The sequence below is a fragment of the Lepidochelys olivacea genome (assembly GCF_965140295.1).
Source record: "Lepidochelys olivacea isolate rLepOli2 genome assembly, chromosome: 6".
Lineage (NCBI taxonomy): Eukaryota > Metazoa > Chordata > Testudines > Cheloniidae > Lepidochelys > Lepidochelys olivacea.
Window position 1 is genome coordinate 33,644 of NC_140416.1, and position 17,303 is coordinate 50,946.

The window sequence follows — 17,303 nt, forward strand, 5'->3', positions numbered from 1 at the left end:
GAGAAGTGGGAGAGTGAAAGGGAATGTGGGATGGACTAGGGTGACATGGAGAAAGGAAAATGGGAATAAGAAAGAAATAAAGAAAGAGGGAACAAGGGAAAGAAAGAAAACATGAGAATGGGGAAAGAAAGAAAGAAAGAAAGAAAGAAAGAAAGAAAGAAAGAAAGAAAGAAAGAAAGAAAGAGGGAGAGTCAGAAAGAAAAAAGAAAGAAGGAAGGAAAGAGAAACAGAATGAGGGAATCAGAGAGAAAAAAAAAACAAAGAAAAGAAAGAAAGGTCTGAACAAGGAGATAAGAAAGAAAGAAAGAAAGAAAGAAAGAAAGAAAGAAAGAAAGAGTAAGGCGAAGAAAGAAAGAAAGAATGAAAGAAAATGAGGGAATAAGGGAGAGAAAGAAAAAAGAGAATGAGGGAATGAGGAAGAGACAGACAGAAAGAATGAATGAAAGAAATGAAGGAATTATGGAAAGAAAAAGAAAGAAGGAAGGAAAGAGAAACAGAATGAGGGAATCAGAGAGAAAAAAACAAAGGAAAGAAAGAACGGTCTGAACAAGGGGATAAGAAAGAAAGAAAGAAAGACAAGGATGAGAGAATGAGAAAAAAATAAATAAAATGGAAGGAGAGAAAGGGGAACCAGGGAATGAGAAAGAAGGAAAACAGGGAAAGCGAACACAAGACAAAGAAGGAGTGAGTGGATGAGAAAAGAGAGAGAAAGGAAGAGTGGCATGAGGGAACAGGAAAGAAAGAAAAAAGAAACCAAGGGGAGCAGAAAAAGCAAGGAAAGAAAGGAATGAGAAAGACGAGGAAGGAAAGATTGAGTGAAAGAGGGGAATAGGAAGGAAGAAGATGAGGGACCGAGGACGGGGAAGAGCGAGGGAGCCAGACAGGCAGTGGAGGGTGCTCTGGCCTCTCTCTCTCCACAGATGGCGGCCATTTTTTCTGGCGTCTCACGGCTCTTCCAGCCGGCCTTGGGGTGCCTCTCGGTGGAAACCAGCTGCCAAGGCCTGACACCCTGGTACTTCCTCATTGGCCTGCGCCTGGTGACTCTGGTCCTGGCCAGTGGACCCTGGGACTCGGACCAGTCCTTCCTAGCCTGCGACTGGCTCTCGGAGAACACTGGGCCCCAGACCTTCTGCAACGCGGTTTGCTACAACCAGCACTTCCCGGCCCCCATGTTCGGCATCTGGGGCTTTGCCTTTTTGGCCACCATCTTCACCATCGGGCTGATGCAGCTCGTACGGAGCAGGAACGTCCAGGTGGTGGTAGTGGACAAGGACGTGGAGGGGTCGGCACCTGCTGGAACATCCAATATGGCCGCCAGACCAAACGTGACCACCGACGTCAAGCCGCTCAAGGCAGCCAATATGGCCGACAATGCTAAGCCACTTGACCAATCCAAGATGGCCTCTAGCGAGCCCTGGCGCCACCTGGTCTTTGGCCTGTGTGTGGGGCTGCTGCTGGCCACGGAGATGAGCTTCCTGTGGGCCGTGCTGGCCCTGCAGATGCCAGCCATGTTGGCAACCTCCTTCCGCTGTGTCCCGGGGAGCCCGGCCTGCCCCTCCGTCCTGGAGTGCACCCTCCCGGGCCGGGCCGACAAGCACATGGCACTGGCCACCTTGGCCTTCACGGCCTGCATCAACATGGCTGCCTGCCTGGGTTACGGGATTATGGCGCTCAGGAGTAGGGCCTGTTGCCAGGGGCAACAGGGGGCAGGGGAAGGAGAGGGTTGTGGGGAGTGTGGGGGAGAGGGGGACTGTGGGGTGTGTGTGGGGAGCTGTGGGGGGAAGGCAGAGGCTGTGGGGGGAGTGGAGGGGGAAGGGGCGATAGTGGGGGAGACGGGGTGCTGTGGGGAGGGTGGAAGGGCCAGGGCAGAGGAGGAGAGTAGAGAGGACAGGGGGGCCCATAGAGGAGACAGGGGGGCCCATAGAAAGGGCAGGGGGGAGGGGTGGGGAGGGGGGATGGAGATGCAGGAAATAGATGGAGGGAAGGAGGAGGGGAGGCTCCTGAGGGGTGACTGGGAGGGGGGTAATGAGGAGAGTGGGGAGCTGGAGGGAGGCATGAGGTGGGGAAAGGACTGGGGGGTGAGTTTGGGGGAAGGGAGGAAGTGGGGAGAAGTAGGGAGGGGAGTGGACAGAACAGCAGTGATGGAGGGTGCCAAGATTGTTGTGGAGAGGGGGAAACGAGGCTTCTACATGAGGGGTAAGGGGAAGCTCTTTGTACAGGGTCCCCTCGCCCGGCACTGGGACACGGCCCCTCTGGGTTGGGGTGCGGGGGCTGGGCACACGGGGACCCCTTGGCTGGAGCTGGGACATGGCCCTTCTGGGGTGGGGAACTGGGGCTATTCATAGAGGGACCCCTGGCCTGGTGCTGGGACAGGCCCCTCTTGGGCGGTCGGGGGCTGGGCACACGGGGTCCGCTCACCCGGTGCTGAGACAGGCCCCTCTGGGATGGGGCGCGGGACTACTTATATGGGGACAACTCACTGCCCCTCTCCTGGCACTGAGTTGCAGCCACTTCTTGTTCTTTACTAAGTGGCCATTAGGTGGCAGGTTCGCGCTGCCGTTCTAGCTCTGGATATGTTCCCAAGGGCCCCATGCCAGGGGCCGCATGCACCCCCCGTTTCTCCCTCACCTCCTACCAGGGTCCCCCCCATTCTCCCCCTGGATGCCTGGGCTCTGTTCATCCCCACCCCCCTTGATTTCCGGGACGTATGTAGATATGTAAATAGGCCAGCCTGTCTCGTTCCTTGTTTGCTAAATTATTTCTCTGCTGTCTGTCTGGCAGATCAGCAACTCCACGCACCAACCTGGCACACGCCACAGCACTGTGGGCGCAGCTGGGCCGGAAGGGGCTGTTATACTGGAATCTGCTAATTCCAAGCCGCAAGCGGTACTTTGATCTAGAGACAATTGCAGAGGCGTTTGAAGCTGCTGACTCAGCTGACAGAGGCCGGTGGGGGAGGGCTGAGTGTGTCCCCCATTTTCCCCATATAACTTTCCTGATTCCCCCCCAAATCCATAGAGCTCTACCCATCGATGCTTGGAACGTTCCCTGGAATTTTGGAACCAATGTGAGGTGGTGTTCCAAAGTTATCACATTATAAAGGGACCCCTGGCCCTGTGCGGAGATTCTTCTGTCTCCGGGGTGGGGCATGGGGGATGTTTATCCAGGGATCCTTGCCCAATGTGCAGATGCAGCCACCTCTGGGGAGGGGCAGAAAAACAGAGGAGTGCTATTGTGTCAAGTGATTGGCCTTTCCTTTGTTCTGTCAATAAAAACCTACATGCAAATTTTTTCTGAGTCTTCATATTTTGACTTAAAGTTTAGAGCCTGGGATCGGATTTAGGACTCAGGTGTCTCAATAGAAATCAAATCATTTGGTGCGGGGCAGGGGCTGGGAACCAGGACGATTGGGAACCAGAACTCCTGGGTTCTATCCCGAGCTCTGGGAGGGGAGTGGGGTCTAGTGCTTCGGGGCTGGGAGCCAGGATTCCTGGGTTCTATCCTCAGCTCTGGGGGGGACTGGGGGTTAGAGCGGTATGGTTGGGAGCCAGGACTCCTGGGTTCTCTGGGGGTGGAGTGGGGTCCAGTGAAGCTTCCTATCAGCCTGTATTGAAGCTGCTAAACTTGCCCCAAGGAGCCGCCCAGGGCGGTAATTTCTTCACCAGTCCCGAGCTTTTACGACCTTCCAGAGAACGAAGCACCAGGGGTTGTCATCCTGCTTGGCTGAGATCATCTCCTTTGGAGGAAGCCTTCCCCAACAACCTGAGCTCAGCAGCCCCTCCTTCATTCCCGGAGCTCATCAGGAAAGTTTGGAGCACCCTAAAGGAGTCAGCCTAAAGTCTCGAGAAGACACATGAAACCGAGACTAACTTTTCTGGAAGGGTCATGAGCAATTGGGGCCGCTGCTGAAGGAAACTGCAGATGCCTCCTTCCAACACACGTTAGTTCGCCTGGCGCTGCGGGATGATCCCATAGTTCCATCGGTTCTCGCTCATTCCAGAGGACTCTTAGAAAGAAGCCTACATCCGAACCCAAGCTCTATGAAAGCTAATCTCCTTGAGCCCACCACAGCCTGATTAATAAATTTTAAGACCAGATGGGCCCCCTATGACCACCTTGTCTGATCTCCCATATAACCTAGGTCACAGGTCTGCCCTCAATTAATTGCTCTTGGAACTAGAGCTTTTAGAAAAACATCCCATCAGATTTTTAAATAGCCAATTATTAACTATCCACTATGCCTTATGCCAATGGTTAATTCCCCTCACTGTTAAAATTTTATGCCTTGTTTCTAGTCTGAATTTGTCTAGCTCCAACTTCCATCTGTTGGGTCTGGACTCAGCTTTGTTTGCTAGACTGAAGAGCACATTAGCAAAGCTTTGTTTCCCATTGTAAGGGACCAGGGCGTGGATGGTATGGCCTAGCAGTCATTGCTGGGCTGGGGTCCACACATGAAGGATGGTAGTTGGTGAGCGGGGTTGAGGAATTGCTAGACCTGGGTTCAAAAGCAAGAATCAGGGTCAGAATCAGGCTGGGGTCAGGGACTGGAGATCAGGAGACAAGGTGAGGTCTGTAGTAAGAGCAGACCAGACATCTGTGTAGTTATCCAGACAACTTCTGGGGCCACCTTCCAGGGATAAAGAGTGCGCTTGACCAATGAGAGATTGCAGGGTACTGTCACTCTGGGTCCTTTGGGCGGTACTTCCCGTGGTGCCTACTCGCTGCAGGGCTCCCGGAGGTGACTCTGCATGCCCTGCCAGTGGTACTGTGGGAGTGTCACCCGTCCCTGGCTTTGCAGTCCCCATGTGGGATCAAAACACCCTTTAACCGTCTCTCTGTTCAGCTAAACAGATTGAGCTCCTGGAGTTTCCCATGATTAGGGGTGTTGTCTAACCCTGCAATTGTTCTTATGCCTCTCCACTGAACCCCTTCTTCTCTGAAGGCCAGGACATGGAGCTGAAGCTGCTTTGGTGGCATCATGGATGATCTCCCGCTATCAAGGGATGAAAGCTGACATCCATGCTGATCCTGCTGGACCTTTCTGCACCACTCGACCCTGTCACATGTGCTATTCTGACAGCTGAAGGCCAGACAGGACCATCAGATCACCTAGTCTGGCCTCCTTATACTACAACCCGTTACATTTCACTCAGCCCTGTACTGAGCCGGATAAGTTGGGTTTGGCTGAAGCGTCTTCTAGAAAGACATCCCATCTGTCTCTGGAGGCCCTGCACTTTAAGAAAGATGCGGACAGATTGGAGAAAGTTCGGAAGAGAGCAACCAAAATGTTTGGAAAACATGAGCTATAAAGAAAGGTTGAAAGAATGGGGCGTGTTCAGTGTAGAGAGGAGAAGACTGAGAGGGGATAGAACTGCTTTCAAATACGTCAAGGGCTGCTCTAAAGAGGATGAAGAAAAAGAGCACTTGTGGCACCTCAGAGACTAACAAATTTATTTGAGCATAAGCTTTCGTGAATTACAGCTCACTTCATCGGAAAGCTTAAGCTCAAATACATTTGTTAGTCTCTAAGGTGCCAAAAGTACTCCTTTTCTTTTTGCGAATACAGACTAACACGGCTGTTACTCTGAAACCTGTCTAAAGAGGATGGTGATGAGTGGAGCTGCATGTCCGCCAGTGGGAGAAGAAGACAAAATTGGCTCAGTTTGCAGCAAGAGAGATGTAGGTAGGAAATTAGTGAAAACTTTCTAACTCTAAGGTAGCTCGTCACTGGGACAGGTTACCCAGGGAGGCTGTGGAACCCCCTACCTGGCCTTCATGCGAGCAGACCACTCTCACAGGCCGAGAGGAAACTGGCCGTATTGCCCCGTCATCCAGCTCAATAGATCCTTCCCTTAGACCTCTAGCCCTCAACTCCCTTGGAGTGAGATCCTGCGATGTTCTCCTTCCAGACGTGCAATTCCCTCAGCAGATCTGACATCAGCACTGACCCTGACATCCTGTTCGCTCTGGTGGCCAGGACTGGCTTAAACTCATCAAGCTAAGTACCATTGGTTTAGAACAAAAGCATCCTCACAGCAAGGAGATATCTTACGTAAGACCATATGGTCTGAGCTCATGAGGTGTCACTCACCTTCCACCCGGAGATCCTGGCAGGTCTAAAATCCTTCAGACCACCTATAGGGCCTGATTCTGTTGGTGAAAGTGTCTGGTCCTTCAGTTCTTAGATGGTGTTTTTCTCTGCCTAGATCCATAACTGTTACTTTATCCAGGTTCAAGTCCTCTGTCTGCTAAGGCCTTGGGACCAGGTCAGACCAGTCTGGGGGTTGTTTCCCCAGCGGGTGAAATGTCTAAAGACTTGTTATCTGCCTTAGGGATTTGCATTAATTACATCCATTGCCGTTAGTTCCTGTAGGGACCATTCTTATTTCACCCATTGTGTCAGGAATACAATCACTACTGACCAGAAAGTTATATTTATACAGTAATCCTTGATTTGTCCATAGTCTCTGTCTAAACCCGGGCAAATGCTCTTTGGGTTTTTTTTTAAGTTTAGTGGCCAAACTGGAAAACGAGAAAGAAAAAAATATTCTGTATTTCTCAGCAAAATGAAACACCAGAAAATGACAATTTGGGCAGAAAGAACTGTTTCTTTCTGGGTGCTTTGAATGCCTTTTTTGATTTTGGCTAAATTTGGCTAAATTTTAAAACAAAAGGTACTTCGGAAATGAGAAGTTGAAGTATTTCATAGTGGGGGGTTGGGGCATTCTTTATTTTTATTTTGTGTGGGATTCTTTGTTAAATCTGGCTACATCTTGAAACAAAATGTTGTTTCCAAATGGGAAGCCAAAATATTTTGGTTATGGGTGATTTTTACCCTTTTTGGGTGGTATTTTGGGAGGTGAAATTGGTTACAATTTGAAACTGAACCTTCATTTGGAAACCAAAAGTCAGAATATTTCATTTTTGGGTTTGACCCCTTTTTTGTGCTTGGTTTTTTGGTTCAATCTAGCTGAACTTCTACCCTTTGGTGTTTTTTTGGAATTCTCCACATTGGCGAGGAGCTTCGGTTGCCTGAAAAATGTATTTTTGGGGGCAAATAAATTATTTGTGGGAAATAATCCACCCAGCCCTGCCTCGGTTCTATTGCTATCGAAGGGTCTCTGAGTACCCCGTGTGTCTGTGGCATTGCAGTGTTGCTGTAATCACAGACAAGGTGGCTGAGCTCTGGGAGGAAGGATCAGCTCATGGAGGAAGAATAGCTGAATCTGAGGAAGATGGGGTGAAGCTGTGGGAGAATGGAAAGCGTATGGAGTAGTTTGAAGCCACAGTGCTGTCTGCTTTGGTTCAAACTGCAGACCCACTATTAGTCAGGTCTGAGATGTGGCTGTCTCTGGGGTGGGGCATGGGTGCTATTTATACAGGGGCTCCTTGCCTGGCATAGGCATGTAGCCACCTTTGGGGTGGAGCAGAGAAATGCCATTGAATTGAGTGTGCAACCTTGCTTTGCTCTGTCAATAAAAACATAGGCATAATTTTTTCCTATTTCCTCATAATTCAATTTAAGATTTTCTATCCCCAGCTCTGGGAACAGAGTGGGGTCTAGTGGGTTACAGTGCGGGGGCTGGGAGCCAGGACCCCTGGGTTCTATCCCTGGTTATGGGAGGGGATTGGGGTCTAGTGGATGGAGTAGGGTTGGCTGAGATTCTGGACTTCTGGCTTCTACTTTCACTCTTGGGTTCTATCCCAACAGCGATCCTTCCCAGAATAGGTGGAGCAGACAATCCCTTTGCCAGGTAATCTGGGAAAGGGCGGGGAGTCGGGTGTCTGGGAAGATGTTGATGTCTTTGTGACATATCTGGCATTTCTCTCTGTCTGCGGCTTTCCTGGGATGTGGAGCCCAGAGAGATAGAGGATCCCAGGACGAAGGAGAGAAAAGAGTCACAGAGAGTGAGAGAGGAGAGAATCTCAGACAAAGGTATCAGGGAAATGGGGTGTCATGCGGGGGGATGGGAATGGTACTGGAAGCTGGGCTGAGCTGAGACAGAAAGTATGGGGGAATGAGAAAGAAAGACTGGGGGTTCTTGGGGGCAGGGACTGCCACTCACTGTGCGTCTGCACAGGGCCCGGGGAGACGGGGACCCTGATCTTGGCCTGAGGGGGGTGGAGGGGTGTCTGCACAGGGCCCGGGGAGACGGGGACCCTGATCTTGGCCTGGGGGGGGTGGAGGGGTGTCTGCACAGGGCCCGGGGAGACGGGGACCCTGATCTTGGCCTGAGGGGGGTGGAGGGGTGTCTGCACAGGGCCCGGGGAGACGGGGACCCTGATCTTGGCCTGAGGGGGGTGGAGGGGTGTCTGCACAGTGCTCAGCACAATGCAGGACTGGACCTTGGGCTAAAGACGGAAAATCAGTGCAGCACCTGGAGCCATCGGGGCTCCAATCTCGGTCCAGGTCTGTAGGTATGGCCATAATCGCCATAATAAATAACGATTACAATAATGGGAAGAATGAATGTAACAAAGGATGAAAGGAAGAAGAAGGCGAAATGAAGAGAAGAAGGGAAGGAGAAGGAGAGAAAGGAAGTTTAAATGGGTATTAATTCAGGGCTGTTCTCTGGCCTGTGGCATTCAGGAGTCAGAGTAGGTGACCCCAATGGGCCTCCTGGCCTTAGAATCTCGGGCTCCGAGGATTGTCTGGAAAGGCAGGAGTGTCGCAGCTGTAACTCCTCCGGGTTTACGTGACTTGCGCCCACGGGAGGGTTCCCCTGTGGACCTCGTGAATCCACCTCCCCGAGAGGCGGCAGCCAGGCGGAGAGAAGATTCTGCCGTTGACCTCGCGCTGTTTACACCGGGGGTTAGGTCGGCTTAATTACACCACTCAGGGGTTTGCAGCTCTGCCGGCGTCAGGTCTCAGCGGAGCCCAGCCCTGGGACAGACAGACAGACAGAAGCCAAAGGAATGAAAGCCCGGGAGCTAGCTCTGCTGCAGGTGGCATGCGGGTTGTGTTCCCGTCCCTCCTTGTCCCCCGTGTCACTCCATGTCACGCCTGTCTCCCGGCAGATGTTGGTCATCGTCTCCACGCTGGTGGGCCTGCTGCACCCGGTGCTGTCGGCGCTGTCGGGGGCTGTGCAATGGCAGGGCCTGGAGCACTGGTTCTTCCTGCTGGGCCTGCGCCTGCTGGCCATGTACTTCGCCAGTGCGCCGTGGGAGAGCGCGCAGCAGGATATGGCGTGTGCCTGGAGTCCCGGCCAGGATGAGGAGACCCGGCGCTTCTGCACCTCGGTCTGCTACAACCGCCACTTCCTGGCACCCGTCCTGCCCACCTGGGGCTTCTCCTTCCTCATCGCCCTGCTCCCCATCACCATCATCAGAATGCTGTACCCCAAAAAGGATCCTCACGCCAAGGGGGGGCAGGAGGTCGCTGCATCGGCCACATGCCACAGGGCCACTGAGCACAGGTTGGCGGGAGAATCGCATGTGGCCGCCAGACCCAAGAGGGGAGGGCAATCCAACAGAGCCACTAAATCCAACGTGGCTGCCGTGGCCCGGCTGATGGGAGACTCCAACATGGCCGCCACCCCCAGGCTGGTTGGCGCGACCAATGTGGCTGCCAGAGCCAACACAGTTGGGGTCAGTGGTGTGACCGGCTCCCCGGCAGGACCCGACATGGCCGCCCAGCCAGCCTGGTATGCCAGCGTCATCACCGTGTGCATCGCCGTGCTGCTGGCCACTGAGGTCGGATTCCTGTGGGCCTTGCTGGCCTGGCAGCTGCCCATGGTGTCAGGGCCTTCCTTCCCCTGCTTCCCCGGCCCCCTGGCCTGCCCCAGCGTCCTCGAGTGCGCCGTGCGGGGCCAGGCCGACAAGCACATGGCGCTGGTCATCTTGGCCCTCACGGCCTGCTTCAGCATCCTGGTCTGCCTGACCTATGGGGGCGTGTGGGTAGCCTTGGCCACCTGTTGCCGTGGGAGACAGGAGGGGGAGCGGGCCCTAGAGGGGGAACACCTGAGGTGCTGTGAAGGGTGGGAAGAGAGGGGGATGGGGGAAGGCAGGGTGCTGAGGGGGCCCTGGGAGTGTGGGGAGTGTGTGGGGGATGCCTGGATGGGGCCTACTGGGATAGGGGAGGGGGCTGGGTAGGGGGGCAGGAGGGCAGCAGAGGTGTAGGAAGGGAGTGGGGATGGAGGGGGGAATGGGTGTGGGAGTGGGGGGCTACAGGGATTGGGCTGAGGTGGAAGGAAAGTAGATGGGGAGATGGGAGTGGAGATGGGGTAATACTGGGTGACAGGCAGAGAAAAATATTCAACCAGACCTTTTTTGGGGAGAAAAGTTTGTCACTAGCTACAGAGATCTGAGTCTCGTTGGCCGGGAAGGACTTGAAGGTTCACAATATAATTTTTGAAGGGCCTGAAATTATTCCAGGGAAGATGCCCCATTAGCTAGCATTATTAGGTCCAGGATTTCCAAGGCTGTTTCAGTGGGACTGGAGAAGTTTATCTGTGGGGAGTGGGGTCTAGTGGGTTAGAGCAGAGGGGGCTTGGCTCCAGGACACCTCGGTTCTATCCCCAGCTGTGGGAGGCGAGTGGGGTCTGGTGGTTATGTTACCCGGGGTTCTTTCAACCCAAAGCTTTTGGTAACTTTTGCTCTGTGCGAGGTGGTGTCAGGAAATAAATCAGGGGAGACACGGCCATCCGACTGATAGATGGCTGGCACAAAGAGGACAACACAAGAGTGCTTTCACTTAAAGCTAAACTTTACTTAGTCTCAAGCACTTACACACATCTGCAAAAGGTTAGTAAGACACCCCCAATCCTCGAGAATTACCAAAGCTGAGTGTGGCTCTCGCGTGGCCAAATCTTCCGTCTGCTGGTGGGGACTGCAAGACGTATCCAGAGGGAGAGTCCAAAAAGAATCCAACTACCTCAAACTTTCCCACCTTGTTTATACATTAGTAATAGAATGGCATATCCCTTAGAGAAAACTTGTTAAGTAAGAAGTTTCAATAGTCAAGCAAGAGGTTCCTTCTGATTATCGATTAACCAGGTGTGGGTTTTTCCAGAATTTGCAGCCTTGAGGCGCCCAGGAGACATTCCTGGGGCAAATCCTGCTCTTCTAAAATGCATGCATCAGCCACTTCAACACAATTCTTATCAGGAAGGACGCGGGGGGTCAAGCTGCTCTCTCTGTGGCACCCAAAGACCCTCCTCCCCTCCTGCCTTGGTTAAGCTAAGCATGATGACTTGGTCAATTTACAGCCCGCTGACTTGGCTGCTTTTAGCAATAAGCCATAGTGGTTTCCGGCACTTTACTGGTTTGCCAAAGCCTCCCTATACAGTTAGAGCAGGGGGGGCTGGGATCCAGAACTCCTGGGTTCTCTCCCTGGCTTTGGGAGGAGAGTGGGATCTAGTGGGTTAGAGCATGGTGGGCTGGGAGCCAGGACTCCTGGGTTCTCTGGGAGAGGAGTGGGGTCCAGTGAACCTTCCTATCAGCTTGTATTGAAGCTGTGAAATTTGCCCCAAGGAGCCACTGAAGGAGGTAATTTCTTCACTAGTCCTGAGTTTTTAAGACCTTCCAGAGAATGAAGCACCAGGGGTTGTCATCCTGCTTGGCGGAGATCACCTCCCTTGGAGGAAGCCTTCCCCACAACCTGAGCCCAGCAGCCCCTCCTTCATTCCCGGAGCCTAAAGTCGCATAAAGGCCCATGAAACCGAGACTGACTTGGTGTCCCTGGCTTCCAATTGGAAGAAGGAAGTGACGTTCCACCACTGAACGGAGGCTAAAGGTCAGATGGCGTAAAAACCAAATGGGCAGGAAAGGGGTGTAAACAGATCGTAGCACGGTTTGGTCAGCAGGACGTAGGCTAAAGGTCACCTAGGAGCATTGGTGGGACAGAGAGGTGCTAAACAACAGTGACTGACGTATGACTGTGAGCGAATAGCATGTAAACAAGTCTAAAGATAGAACGGGCAGTTCGCCCATAGGAGGTGAAGAAGTGGGATGATGTCACGTGCCGAGGCCGCTTGCTGGGGTGTCCAGTGCCCCCCCAGCAGTCGCTTGGGCAGGGAGAGGACAGGGTGGGGCCAGAGCCAGATAGGAAGGGGCGGGACCCAGACAGGGGCTCCCGGGAAGCTGGCTACACTGTGGGGAGCAGCGAGTGGGAGCGGCTCTGTCCCGCTCCCTAAGCCAGGCCTGGCTGCCGGGGCGGGCGGCCGAACGTGCCGGGGGCGGGAGCCGGCGCAGCGGGTGGACAGAGCCCCTTGCACCCACAGGTAATGTGGGGCAAGGAGAGCGCGGGGGCCCAGGCCTGGGGGCAGGGCAGAGAGGAGACATGTGGGGAGGTTACGTGCCCTCCCTTTACCTGGTGCCCCCCCAGCGTGGGGAGGCCCCCGACGCCCCATGTGTGAAGATGGGTTGGAGGGAAGGGTATAAAAGCGAGTGTCTGGCCGTGGGGGGTCGGCGGGTGCGGGGCTTCGGAGCGGGGCGGGGGCAGTGCGGGGGAGCAGACAGACCGGGGGGTTTATGGGGGCACCGCCGGGGAGACGGGGCGGGAGTGGAGCAGGCAGCAGATCGAGCGAGCCTTTCGGTTAGCACTGTAGTGCGGACACAGGACAGTGTAGTGTTAGCGGGTCTCTGTGTGTGCCTGGGGTCATGAAGTGTTACGTGTGGGGGTGGGGGTGGGGAGAGGGGGCTGTGAGAGGGATTTCGATGTGTGACACTTAATGAACAGCTACGCACTGCTGTCACCGCCCCGTGAACAACTCATCACCGTAAGCAGGGCGCATCACTTCGCCAGCCGCAGAAGTGCCCTAAAAGGGGGGGGCATGTCACAGGCATCAGAACCGTGGCCCCTGAGGCCCTGCCCCCACACTGCCCCTTCCCCCAAGCCCCCTTCTCCCCAAGGCCCCGTCCCCCACTTACAGCTCTCCACCCCTTCCCCCCGTTGGTCCACCCTATGGCTGATAAGACGTGGGAGGGCATAGCCCCCTGCTCTCCCCTGTTCCGGCCCCCCTGCAGCACTGAGTGTCATTTCAAACAGTATATGGGAATGTGGCTTGAAGTACTTTAACTTGTAAGGGAATCGTGTTTCGATTGTTACTGTGCCAGGAGTTGTTACTTGGAGCAATAAAAAGGGGCCCTGCCTTGGAAGAGTACTGTGTGTGACCATCACGGATGGAGGGGTGTAGCCGTGTCCTCCAGGTATTCCTTACCCACCCTGCAGACCCATACCTCAGGAAGAACAGATTAAGAGGGCAATAGGTGGTGTATTCATGGGGCACCCCAAAACCTGATTTATGGGATAACATGTGGAAGCTAATATCCTAGCCCCCAGCACAGCCTGATTCATAAATGTTAAGGTCAGACGGGACCCCTGTGACCAGCTCGTCTGTCCTCCTGTGTAACCCAGACCATGGTACTGCCCTGAATTAATTCCTTTTGGAAGCAGAGCTAATAGAAAAATGTCCCATCTAGATTTAAAAATGGCCAGTGATGAACTATCTACGACGCCCATCATGGGTGACGCATGAGCCCCCACTTTGGGGAGGCTAGCCATGTGATCCTGCTCCTTCCACCTGAGGCCCCAACCCTACCACTCCCCATTTGCCGGAGCCCCAAGCCACCCCACTCCCGGGGCTGGAGGAGCTCCAGCTGAACTGACCTGAGCCGCTGGCCAGCCCCAGCTCTGGGCCACCAGCCGGCCCCAGCACTGGGTCATCCATCAGCCCCAGCACTGGCCCCAGTGCCTCGTCAGCTGCCAGCTCCAGTGCCGGCCCTCCAGCCAGCCTCCATTACCTGCTGACCTCCGTCCGGAGCTGAGCCCCCACTGGCTTCGGGGGAGAGGGCAGAGTGTGGGTTGGCCAGTCTCCTCTGGCCTATTATACCCTCAGTCTACGGTTATTCCAATGGTTAAGTCCTCTCACTGTTAAAACTTTGTGCCTTATTTCCAGTCTGAATTTGTCTAGCTCCAACTTCCAGCTGTTGGATCAGGACTCACCTTTGTTTGCTAGATTAAAGAGTCCATTATAGAAGCTTTGTTGCCCTTTCTAAGGAACCAGGGCTTAAGTGGTCTGGCCTAGCAGTCACTGCTGTGCTGGGGTCCACACGTCCGGGAAGGTAGTTGTTGAGCAGGAGTCGGAGGAATCACTAGAGCTGGGTTCAAAAGCAAGAATCGGGGTCAGAGTCAGGCTGGGGTCAGAGGCCGGAGGTCAGAAGTAATGCCAGGCTGGAGTCAGAGGATGGAGACCAGGAAACACAGCAAGCTTTGGAGTCTCAGCAGGCCAGACGTCTGTGTAGTTACACAGACAACCTCCTGGGGAGCCCTCCAGGGATAAAGAGTGCGCTTGACCAGTTAGAGGGTGGCAGGGTACTGTGACGCTGGGTCCTTTGGTGCCTACTCACTGCAGTGCTCCCAGGAAGCGGCTCTGGGGCGCTGTGGGAGTGTCGGCCATTCCAGGCTTTACAGCCCCAGGTTCTAGTACAGGGGTGGGCAAACTACGGCCTGTGGGCTGGATCTGGCTCCTCAGGGCTTTGGATCCGGCCCGTGGGATTGCCACCCCCGTGGCGCTGCGGGCCCTGCACCGCTCCCAGAAGCGGCTGGCACCACGTCCCTGTGGCCCCTGGGGGGACGGGGGGAGAGGGCTCTGCACCCCTGCAGGTACCTCCCCTGAAACTCCCATTGGCTGGGAACGTGGAACTGCGGCCAATGGGAATTTCAGGGGAGGTACCTACAGGTGCATGGAGTCCTCTGCATCCCCTCCCACAGGGGCTGTAAGGACATGGTGCTGGCCATTTCCCGGAACGGTGCGGGGCCGGGGTCAGGGCAGGCAGGCAGGGAGCCTTCCCTGGCCCCGGTGCGCGCCGCTACCGCCCTGGAGCTGGTAAGCGGGTAAGTGGTGCCCTTGCCCCAACCCCCTGCCACACCCCGTGCCCCTCCTGCACCCCAACCCCCTTCCCTGAGCCCTCTCATACACTCCGCCCCATCCTCCTCCCCAACCCCTTGCCCTGAGCCCCTTTCTGCACACAACACCCCTTCTGCACCCCAATCCCCTGCCCCAGCCCTACATTCATGTCCCTGCATGCAATTTCCCCACCCAGCTGTGGCCCAAAGTTTGCCCACCCCTGTTCTAGTGCATGGATCCTTATGCCCATGTGGGATAAAATCACCCTTTTACCGTCTCTCTGTTCAGCTAAACAGATTGAGCTCCTGGAATCTCTCATGATCAGGGGTGTTGTCTAACCCTGCAATCATTCTCGTGCCTCTCCACTGAACCCCTTCTTCTCTGAAGGCCAGGACATGGAACTGAAGCTGCTTTGGTGGCATCATGGATGATCTCCCGCAATAAAGGGGTGAGAGCAGACATCCATGCTGATCCTGCTGGACCTTTCTGCACCACTCGACCCTGTCACATGTGCTATTCTGACAGCTGAAGGCCAGACAGGACCATCAGATCACCTAGTCTGGCCTCCTTATACTACAACCCGTTACATTTCACTCAGCCCTGTACTGAGCCGGATAAGTTGGGTTTGGCTGAAGCGTCTTCTAGAAAGACATCCCATCTGTCTCTGGAGGCCCTGCACTTTAAGAAAGATGCGGACAGATTGGAGAAAGTTCGGAAGAGAGCAACCAAAATGTTTGGAAAACATGAGCTATAAAGAAAGGTTGAAAGAATGGGGCGTGTTCAGTGTAGAGAGGAGAAGACTGAGAGGGGATAGAACTGCCTTCAAATACCTCAAGGGCTGCTCTAAAGAGGATGGTGATGAGTGGTGCTGCATGTCTGCCCGTGGGAGAAGAAGAAATTAGCTTAGTTTGCAGCGAGGGAGATGTATGTAGGAAATTAGGAAATTGTGCCCTCTATAGGTCAGTCTGTAGAGGTTTCCCCCCTGGCTCTTAGTGATTTTCAGCTCTCAGAGATTGTCAGCGCCTAGTGGAGGAAGTTCATTGCGGAAGCAGGCTGGGCAAAAACACTGTCCTGCAACAATTGATTTCTGCTCTAGTGAGCACTTAACAAAACAAAAGACTCCTAATGGAGCCCTACTTAGCTCTGTCTTTGAACAGTGGGGAGGGGCAGGTTGAACCATGCCTGGGGTGCTGAGATAGCACCCACATCTCCTGGCAGGGACACCTGACCCCACCCTCTCTTACTTTCACAGTGGTCTGCCTCCAAGCCCCTGGCTTAGCAAGTTCATTTCAGTTGAGGGTGATCTCCTCATTCATGACATGCTAAGCACAGTTCTGCTCCCCTTTACTCATACAATAAAGATAATATTAACAACAACCTTTCACTACCCCAGCGTTCAGTACTAAAGTGATTTGTAACCCAACACCAGCCAAAGTTGCTCAGTTCGGTCTGTGGCATATGTAGGCAGAATAGGTGTGTTCATGTAAACACAGTCTGCTCCTGAAGCCTTTTCCTCTCAGATAGCTATCGGGGAGAGCTCATTCAGACCCTGCTTACACAGGTACCCCTTTTTCCAGCGCTGAGATGCAGTCACCTCTGGGGTGGGGCAGAAGAATGCTATTGAATTGAGTGTACAGCCTCGCTTTGCTCTGTCAATAAAAACATAGGCATAATTTTTTCCTATTTGTTCATAATTCAATTTAAGATTTTCTATCCCTAGCTCTGGGAACAGAGTGGGGTCTAGTGGGTTACAATGGGGGGGGGTGCTGGGAGCCAGGACTCCTGGGTTCTATCCCTGGTTGTGGGAGGGGAGTGAGGTATAGTGGATTGGAGCAGGCTTGGCTGAGATTCTGGACTTCTGGCTTTTACTTCCACTGTTGGAGTTGGGGCAGGACTCCTGGGCTTTATCCTACCAATGATCACTCCCAGAATAGGTGGAGCAGAGATAATCCCTTTGCCAGCTGCTCTGGAGAAGGGCGGGGAGCCAGATGTGTGGGAAGATGTTGATGGTTTGATGATAGCTCTGGCATTTCTCTCGGTCTGCAGCTTCCCCTTGTCTGGCTGTCTGACTTGACGTACGCTAGTCCTGCAGGTAGAATCGTAGCTCCCCCCACCCCGGGTCTGGATCCCATAGACCGGCGAGATAGAGGATCCCAGGACGAAGGAGAGAAAAGAGTGACAGAGAGTGAGAGAGGAGAGAATCTCAGACAAAGGTATCAGGGAAATGGGGTGTCGTGAGTGGGGATGGGAATGGTACTGGAAGCTGGGCTGAGCTGAGACAGAAAATACGAGGGAATGAGAAAGAAAGACTGGGGGTTCTTGGGGGCAGGGACTGCCTCTCACTGTGCGTCTGCACAGGGCCCGGGGAGACGGGGACCCTGATCTTGGCCTGAGGGGGCTGGGGGGGTGTCTGTGCAGGGCCCGGGGAGACGGGGACCCTGATCTTGGCCTGGG